General features: G+C 32.4%; 1 long non-coding RNA gene across 1 annotated transcript; it reads left to right on the forward strand.

Annotated features, from left to right (window-relative positions):
- Positions 1-958: 958 nt before the first annotated feature.
- LOC105454611 lies at positions 959-3,459 on the forward strand. Its single transcript, XR_975009.1, has 2 exons — positions 959-2,670; positions 2,738-3,459. It is a non-coding gene; the product is annotated as an uncharacterized LOC105454611 (long non-coding RNA).
- Positions 3,460-10,743: the final 7,284 nt, after the last annotated feature.

A 10,743-nucleotide genomic window follows, 5' to 3' on the forward strand; every position in this document is an offset into this window, starting at 1 on the left:
TTATGTATTATTCATTGTCTGAAATACAATTATTGCTAATGTCTTTTCCGAATTACCGTACGTGCGGATTCGTCGTTATCGACCCAACGTCGGTAAGTTCTCATTTTATATAGCGGATGTTCGTTAAAAGACCCAAAATGTATTATTTTCAATGACAGAAAGCCAATTTCTGAGAAAACTGAGTTGCTTGCAATGTAATTGTTAGAAAAACTGACAGAATAACAAAAAAATATATAATTAATTAGAGTATACGCTAAAGGAATAAAATTTCTATTCTTTATAATTAAGAGTATATAATAATAAAAACATCCTTCTGAAAGAAGACATAAATATTTTTAATACATAATATTGAACACATAATTTCTTAACCATTCGCCTCAACAATTAATTTAAAATTTTCTCTTACTAGTATATCACTCTACTCTTTCTCGTTATTGAGTGAATAAGGTAATACGTTAACATTAATAACAAAAATACATAATGACATACATAATATTTCATATCTTTTATTAGCCACACTTTATGACTTTTTCTTTCATTTTACATAGTTCGCATAACAATACATCAATCTATTTATGAAAAAAAATTATGTTTATAAATAACATTATACATATGTAATTATCCACAAACATATTGTACAAAATAAATGAAAAAAAAAAGGAAAAAGTAATTAAGAATCAAACATTCTGGATTGATTTGTAGTTTCGCTTATAAAACTTATTGTAAGTACAAATATGAAATAATTAACAATGATAAACAATGATGGTTGATTAACAATGATATATTGTTTTATTATATATATATCTATATATAAATTAGGACAATTTATATTTTTATATATTTTTATATTATTTTTATATTATTTATTAGTATTTAATAATCTTATTTAATTTTTATAACGTATATATATACGTTATTAAAGTCGTGGAGCAATAAAAATTTCTATACATTACAATTAATTTGTAAGATAGACAGTTACAGTCTTATTACATACAAAATATTTTATTTTTTGATACATTTAATTTAATATATACTGCCGGTATGAAAATCTACAGTTCGCATTACATATACTTTAGATTTCATACCAACAGCTCGACGCCAAATGTTTCGCTTTTCGCAATTAACCTGACCCCCCTCAAGCCCCAAAAAGACAGAGAGCGCAACATTTTTAGAAAATAGAAAGACGCTTGCAAACTGCACACACCACGTTATTTCTCTTAGTGGGCCCGTCCCCCACCTCTCCCACCTCATCACTACTCTCATCTTCCTCTCTCTCTCTCTCTCTCTTTCTCTTTTATTATCTCCATTACACGTGATACATAATGCCTTTGAAACAGATATTACTCTACTATATTATGTTATTGACGTAACAATATTACGTTGTTAATATTAATATTGTAAATTTGATCAATAACTTATTATTATAATATTTTAATAATGTATAGTATATAAGTTTTGAATTTAATTGAAATTTCTTTGCAGATTCACTGGAAAAGGGTCATACTTTTTGATGCTCACGAAATGAAAAAACACAAACCAAATGTGTCAAGCAGCTTGTGCGCTCTCAGCCCGCAAACGTTGGGCTGTTACCAACAAACCTATAGAAAGCGCAGAAGAAAATTTATATGCTATATGGACTTTTCTAAAATACGCGCCATTCAATGATTATTGCACTTGAAAATACTGGATACACAATGACGCTGTGGGTCATCAAAGATTAATGTTGTTGATGAAGACGATTATGTTGAGACGAATTAAACAAGTTTTAGTAACAGAAGGCCACATACATTTGCCTAAATTGTCACGGAGAATGAGATTAAACTTGACCACAAAGAAGAATTGATATATAATGTTGGAAAAAGGGAAAAATAAAGCCAATTTCAAATCGAGCGCCGGAGCACTCGGATGCTCCAGATAATCGCGCGGGCGCAGGCCACTGAAATCGGAGCAAGGGAGCGCGGAGCTTGCCGGCAAAAGGAGAGGCTCGCCCTCTCTCTCGGAACATCGGACCGGCAGGACATGCGACCGTGACGATCAATTTTCTGCGTGTTTCGGACTCAGCCGTGTAACGAAATACGCACAAGTGTGTAGCTGTGTTTTCTATCTTTCTTATTTGTCAGAAATATATATTGCTTGGAAAAACCAAAACGTGTTGCTTCATGTGACCCGCACGAAAAACCTACGTGGCTGCTCCAAAAATCCAACATATAAAAAAATTTATGGTTTTTTGTCATAAGTTGCTAGATTTTTTAAAACAACAAAAGTTAAAGTGGAACGATGGTAAGTATAATAAACCTGTTTTTTCTCAAATTCAAGCAAGAAAGATTTTATTTGAATTAGTAATATACTGTATCTTATTTATTTTAACGCATAATTGTCTTTTTTTTTCAAGACAAACCAACACAGTCCATTGAACTACAAAATAAATCAATAAACACCAACATAAATTTGTGTGAAATTTTTTTGCTTCCGTTACGATTACGCCAATCATGTTGTAACCTGACCTTGATCTATAAAAGTCCGGACAAGAAAATTGTGAAGCAATTATACAGTAAAAGTATAAACAATGCAGTTGAAAAGGCCAACAAAAATTATACCGACAGTATGCGTATGATAATGGAAAATTTACATTTTTCAAGAGTGTTAAATGATGATTTTATTAGTTCAAAGGTAAATTGCAATTATATATAACCCGAAAGATTTTATTTTGTGTGATTAATGCAATATACTTATTTAGACAAGGGCAGTCATACAATTAGTTAAAGACATAATAGAAAAAGGAAATGATAAATTAATTATCGTCTCCCAGTGGACGCAACAACTGCATATAATTGCCTCACATCTGCATGTCCTCAATAGACGGCGCCACGTACGGTCAATTAACTGGAGAAATTAAATCCAAATGTCGAGAAGTATGGATATTATGTAATTTTAATTGTATTTTATTAGATTAAAAAAATTAATGCTTATTTTTTTTCTAGGATTCAAACAGATTTAATAATACAACAAATCCCAAGATATTATTACTGTCTCTACTAGTTGGTGGAATGGGATTTAATCTTACGGGTGTAAACCATTTGATATTTGTGGATGTATCTTGGGATCGACAATAACTAGAAGAGGCAGTTGTGAATAAAGTTTATCAAATGGAACAGAAAAAAATGTGTATATTTATAAGTAAGTATAATGCATTTGATTTCTGCACACGTATATTTCCTATAAAGTTTATTTTAATATATTTACGTTTCCATTTCAGATTTTTATGTCGTGACACTATCGAAATAAAAATAAATGATTTACTGAAGAGGTTCGCGATTTCAAATCCCGCGCATGACATTGCGGATAACCGTGGCAGTACCAGCGCTCGAACGGAGCGCCCTCCCGCGTTCTTTTATATATACTCTTACAGTTCGTCATCGCGTGTAAGCATACCATGAATAAAATCGCTGTTCAAAGAGAGTCACCCTTTTCCATTTATTCTTACATTTACAAGAAATTAAAAATGTCGAGTGATTCTTTTGATAAGAATTGTCACTAAAAGAAATAACCTTTTGATTTGATTTTTTACAAGAAAAATAAAATGCATCAAAAATCTAAACATTTTACTATCAATTGTACAGACGGGGACACGAATGCCTTAAGGGGATCCTAAACCCGAGATCAAACTTCAAAAATTCGCTGTTTTATCGACGATTTATGAGTATGTATGCGTGCGATATTGATGTAGTAGTGTGTAGTGATGTGTTCATATTTACTACCATATCGATATCTCACGCACACATCGTAACAAATTTTCACGAACGTACAGCTTTTTTATTAGGCATCCAAGCCTAATTTTATAAACTCAACATTGTTTGCACATGTAATTCGTAGTTCCGGCTAATATCATTTTGTACCAACAAACTGCCAAATTGTTGTACGAAGCAAATATTGGCACATGTGATAGCTCTAGACGCCATGTTGGACAAAGAAAAGGTAACGGAGATCTAAATTTCATAAATTTTTTGCGTTCTCAGCATAATCTCTACCAGCGGGAACTACATTGATGCCTATACTTTAATCGTGAAGACGGATTTTTTAATCTGTAGCCTTTAATTATGTTTATTATGTGTTGGAAAATAATCACGTTCAGTTGATAAAACGGACGATTTTAGGATCGCCTTAACACTTGAAATTACGCGATGAGAGAAGAACGCGTTTTTCATTGGAACGCGCTCTGAAGACGCGTTTCTGATTGGAACACGCTCGATACGCGCAACTTCGAGTGTTAAGGCATTCTTGTCCCCGTCTGTACAATTGTAACAATGTAAAAAACCCCACTCAATTCTTATTGTAAAAATCATGTCTTAATAAAGCATAAATAATCAATGATATTAATAATTGTATCATTTATTGTGGTTTTATAAAACCTGCCCATAAATTTAAAAATTGGATTGATATAATAATATTGTTACTGTCAATAACATACCTTGAAAAATGGAGAATTTTCTTTTTTAAATTCTGAACACAACATGCTGTGCGTGGTGACAACGACATCATACTTTTCAAATTCTAAGTTTTGTTGTTTAATGTTAAATTTATACACTACTACAGACAGTGGATCGTGTTTGCATCTGTTCAACGCTTCATTTTCCCAATGCGATGACTTGAAACTCGTATAACACAGTATTAAAGTACCTCCTCTGGAAACTGTAATCGTAAAAGTAAAAGACACAGGGAAATTTGTTACTATACGTATAGATATAAATTTATAATATAGATATAATATTATTAAAATTCTGTAAAACTTACATGAAGATTCATTTTTGTTTTTGTTTTCGATATCAAGGTTACTTTCATTTTTCATGGCTATAATTAAAGTTAGCATGGAACAAATTTTTCCTAAGTCATCCGAGTCATCCGCTGTAAGAAAAAGTTTACAATGCAAAATTAATTAAAAATTACTTAATATAAATATAATATAAATTGATATTTCTTATAAATATTTATACCCAATATGCCACCGGATGGAACTTGCGCTTCGCGCCACAACATAAATAAAACTCCATATTGTTGGAATGGATATAATGGCACATTGAGGTAATTAATTTCTTGTGCTTTTTCATCCTCTGATGGATAAGATTCAAGCAATACATTTAATTCATTTACAATTTCAGTAAATTCATTTTCTCTTGCGATTAGAGCTTGTTTACCCTTTCTTGATTTAAGTCTTGATGTATTTGGTATCGAATAGAGAAGATCATTTGGATTTTCTGAGAATTCTTTTATTAAATGCGACTTTTTTATTGAGCTGGTTTTTTTATTACTGGGACTACTATGTGACACTAAAGTATTTTCTGAATCACGTGTCAACGCCTTATGATCAATTTCGTCTTTATGCTGGCGCGAAGATTCTTGTACTCTCCGCTCTTTATCGGGCAATGCATATGTTTGGGAAACAAATTACAGTATTATAATACGTATAAAAATATATTTTGTATATTTGGCATATTATAAAATAAAAATGCCTGAGCTCAAGCTCGCCATGTGCTTCAACTTTATTTCCCACGTCTATGCAGTCAATATTATTTTTTCTCCTAGTAACATTTACATTTTTATTACTAGAAAAATTGGATCTTAATTCTTTTGTCTTTTCTGGAGTTATTATAAGTTTTTTTCCATCGTTTTTTGGAGTGTCATTTTTGGCCTGTTTACTGTCATCGATTTTTTTTTCGTGAAGTATAGCATCGTCGCTTTGATCTCTATATTAACATATTTATATTTTAATAATTTATTTTAATTTAAAAAATGATTAATATATTTAAAATAAATAATTAAAAAATATATACATATATACAGGGTGTCCGCTACTCAATGGTACAGCGCTTGTGGGCAGGTAGAGTGGATCAAACTGAACAAAAAAGTCCTGTACCATTTTGCGATCTTCACAATAGTTTTCGAGATATTAATATATGTATAAAGCTCGTCGAATCTGAATCCGCGGCGTGATACGCCTGCCCGCCCGCCGCGGACCGCACTCGCTTCCCCCGCGCGCCTAGTGAGCCGCGGCATTGATAAGCGTGCAATTACCCCCACTTCGCGCTACGCGCTAGGCGATCGCGTAGTGGAGTTAAATTAATTACCCCCACCACGCGCCGCGCGCTAGGCGCGCGGGGGAAGCTTCTGCGGGTCGCGGCGAGCAGGCATATCTCGCCGCGCGTTCAGATTTGACGAGCTTTATACATTAATATCTCGAAAACTATTGCGAAGATCGCAAAATAGTACAAAACTTTTTGTTCAGTTTTGTCCACTCTACCTGCCCACGAGCGCTGTACCATTGAGTAGCGGACACCATATACATGATACAAAAGAATGTTAAAAGAATACGCAATAAAAAATGGAGTTCTATTTAAGAAATTATTACTTAAAATACACATTTATCTTAAAAAATCAATCATTCTTCGGCACCCTTTCTTGTTATCCGATTAAGTTGAAATTTTACAGAGATGGTTTTATTTATGAAAAAAATCATTCTAAACTAAGAGATTAATAAAATTTTATAACTCGAAAAATAAGAACCACACTAATACAGTCAAACTTCTGTAAAACGAAAATTATGTTCATCCCCTTCCGCTCCGCTACCGAAAACCTTTATAAATCAAAATAAAACCTACCCTAACTCGGAATTATTTGCCAGACATTTATAGATGCATATTTTATAACTCTAACTCGAATTTATAAAGTAGCCAGACCTCTACTAGTAGAAGTTCATCTCTATAAGTCGTACTTCAATTGTCGCTATACCTTAATAATTCGAAATAGTAGCTATATGTGTAAACGTGAGTAATAGGCTGGTATTTTGTTTTATGGTTACATTTATCACATGTATGCAATAAATAATACACTGTTAAATATTGATTTTTTTCCTCTAAAAGCCATTACACTAAAAAAATTATAAAATTTCGTACAAACCCTCCGTAAGACAAATTTTTATGTTAACCCTCTTTTACTCAAATTTCGATAAGACGAAAACTCTGTAATAACTCGGAAAAGTTTTTCTGTTCTCCTGCGAATTTCAGGTTTACAAGCTATATATAATAAAACGTACTTACCGAAAACTTTGTTTTTCTCCTTTTGTGCTGGCTGCATTGCGAGACCCCCGAGAACGCAGTCGATTTTTCCATCCATTAAATTCATTAACACCACACGTTAATTTTAAGGATGAACTACTACTTTGTGGGTTCGACCCTTCTGAATTGTTTATAACGGCTTTCAATGAGAGACCCTTTTTTTCAACATTTTTTTGTTTTTTTTTTATCTCTTGATTTTCCTTGTCCATTAGATTCTCACTTCAGACGAAATCAAGCCAAATTGTAACAATAACCTGTTAAAAGATATGTAGATACAGGAACAGTATAAAGTATGAAGACAGATACAGATCAATCAATGAACAAACAGAAGAGGCCGGTGTTAAAAGTAACATTTTTTTTGTTTTCATAGGAGAAATAATGTTGTTACTTCTCACCCCATTAAGGCGAGAACTTTGCAGCTTTCTGCCGCGGAGTAAACGGATTGTTCCATAAGTACATAAATTGCATTAGATATGTATATTATGAACAAAAAGAAAATCAAAAAACTATGCATGATAATATCGTATATAATCAAACTGAAATGGCGGTTCAGAATTCAGAGTAATTTTCCAATAATTAATTTATCCTATTAATCTCTCGATTAATAGAACGTTATTTTTTTGCACAAATATAACCGGAATTTTAATCATTTTTCTTCGAAAAACCACTGAATTATCTGTAGAATAACTACAACGTTACTCGGTAATAAAATTGTCAAACCACTGAAATCTCAATGTAACGAACTTTTTAGTTTACAGCAGTATCAGAAACATAAAAAAAACATTAATTCACGTGGCGCGACGAAATAATATTTAATTCTGCAGAACATAAATATTTCTGATAATTTTTATATATTATTAAAATATTTTCAAGAAATATCCACGTATCGCTTCAATAAACATATCGGAATTTCCATTTTTTCATTTTAATTTCTCATTTAATTGAACTGGAAATCGCGGTTTAGAATTCCAAGCCATTTTTAAACAATTAGTTAATCCTATTAATCTCTTGATTAATCGAACATCTTATATTTACAATAATATCTCCGGAATTTTGATCTTTCTCCTTCGAAGAATCACTGAATTATCTGAAGAATTATTACATCGTTACTCGGTGAAAAACTTGTAAAACCACTGAAATCTCAATGTAACGAACTCTTTAGTTTACAACAATCTCAGAACAAACATAAAAAAACATTAATTTACATGGCGCGACGAAACAATATTTAATTCTGTAGAAAATAAATATTTACGATAATTTTTAAATATTAAAATATTTTCAAAAAATATCCACGTATCGCTTCAATAAAAATATCAGAATTTCCGTTTTTTCATTTTAATTTCTCATTTAATTATACTTGAAATCGCGGTTTAGAATTCAGAGCCATTTTTAAACAATTAATAAAACCTATTAATCTCTTGATTAATAGAACGTCTTTTATTTAAAGGAATATCTCCGGAATTTTAATCTTTTGCCAACTTCACAGAGGTCGAACTCTTTAGTTTTCAACAATCTTAGAACAAACATAAAAAAACATTAATTCACGTGGCGCGACGAAATATTTATTTCTCAAGATCATGAATATTTCTAATAATTTTTAAATATTAAAATATTTTCAAAAAATGTCCACGTATCGCGTCAATTTAAAGATATCCGAATTTCAATTTTTTCAATTTAATTTCTCATTTAATTAAATTTGAAATCGCAGTTTAGATTTCAAAGCCATTTTTCAATAATTGATTAATCCTATTAATATCTCGATTAATAGAACGTCTTTTATTTAAAGGAATATGTTCGGAATTTTAATCTTTCTCCTTCGAAGAATCAGTGAAATATCTGGAGAATTATTACATCGTTACTCGCTTGTACAGGGATAAACTTGGCCCAGCTTACTTACTCGAATGATTTAATACTAAAACGTGATGTCGTGATGAGAGTTTTCTAAAGCAGAAGCAGAATACTCGGTCGCAAACGTCCACCTTACTGATCACTCCGCGGCTCGTACACAAATCCTTGCCAACACACAGAGGCTGCCTTCCGTTTCACCTTTGAGTATACAGTACATGGACGTGGGCTTTGTAGGCCGCAAGTCTGCCCATGAGTGACTAGAAGTGCGAGAGAGAATAGTATACGAGGGATACCACGTGATTCTTTATTCTCTCTGTCAGTCAAATGATCAACGCATGCGCAGAGGACGAATATTACTCGTCTATCTTTCTCTCTCGCACACATCGTGGACATAGTTTTTAAGTCACATTTTCCCTCCATGTCTGTATACTCAAAGCGTTTCACGCATGATGCGCATGATTTATCCTTTCATCTTTGTTTAACTTGTGGTGAAGAGTGAACAACAAGGATACCATAATAAATATATCATGCGCGTCATGCGTGAAAAGGAACGCAGCCAGAGATTCCGCCAAGGGCCTTTTCTTATACAATAGGCAGCAGCAGCAAAATGTCACGTGATTCAAATATTTCAGAATCGTTTCCATCACATTTGTTGTGCATGACAAGTACGGCGCGGTACTTTTGTGCGCAAATATTCATATATATTTAATACCTAAATTAATAAACGGTAAAATTGGATATTTCGGCTACATTTCGAGCCATACTTAACAATAATTCTTTTAATTTCGTGCTCTTGGATTAAGATATAGTAATATAGTATAACTCAGATACCATTCCTGATTTTCCACCGTAACTTCAAATTCAGAAGAAAACCAAAGCGAAAAGGCGAAACCGAAAAAACCAAGAGCGTAAAAATGCAATATCCTTCAGAGTAAGAAGGTAAAATTTCTCAATCATGTTAGAAAAGTCAAACAATAAAATTGTGAGCGAATCGATCGAAAGTCAAAATAAAAATTTTTATTTCATTTTTAAATGCAAGAGAATATGTTGCTCCTTAACACTTGTCAACCAGTGCATTAATGCATAATTCTGATTATTCAATTTTCTCTTTTCTTAATTGAAATTCAATTTTCTGTATCCACAATATATTCCATTCATATCTCACATCAAAGCGTACGTATGTCGTGACATAAGAAAAGGATGACTGTTCACGTAATATTAATAAAAAGATGTGGTATAAAATTTTTTTATACAGATACTTTGCTTTCAATAAAATTGATTTTGAAAATTCGTTAGATACGCGTCAGATACGACTGATCAATTTGGCTTATCGTAGCTTTATAAAAGTCATGAAATTACAAAGTAGAAACGCATTGGAATCCGTTTATGTTTCTTTAGTTTGTCGAGCAGACCTCTATATGCGATAACAGAGGATAATAATAAATTAAATCATAAATAGTCAATAATACCTTTACGAGTCGACACGGATGTTGGTAATAATTTTTATTGTTACAATCAAGCCATATACAAACTGTGCGCCGCAAACTGTCGATCTATAGATTAAAGCGAGAAAAGAGCGTTGTTCTCTAAAAACGAGCGAGCGATAGCGAGATCGAACCTAAACGAACGCTCCGATCTCGAAAATGTGAAATCGTTTATGCAACTGGTGCATCGCTCGGAAGAGGATTATGCGCTCGAATTGCTAGAATCGAAGAGAAATGACAAAAGTTTTGATATGAAAAGAATTAAAAATTATAAAACTTTGGCACTTAATTCTCGCAGCAGT

Source organism: Wasmannia auropunctata, unplaced genomic scaffold (genome assembly GCF_000956235.1).
Source record: "Wasmannia auropunctata unplaced genomic scaffold, wasmannia.A_1.0 LD335980.1, whole genome shotgun sequence".
Taxonomy (NCBI): Eukaryota; Metazoa; Arthropoda; class Insecta; order Hymenoptera; family Formicidae; genus Wasmannia; species Wasmannia auropunctata.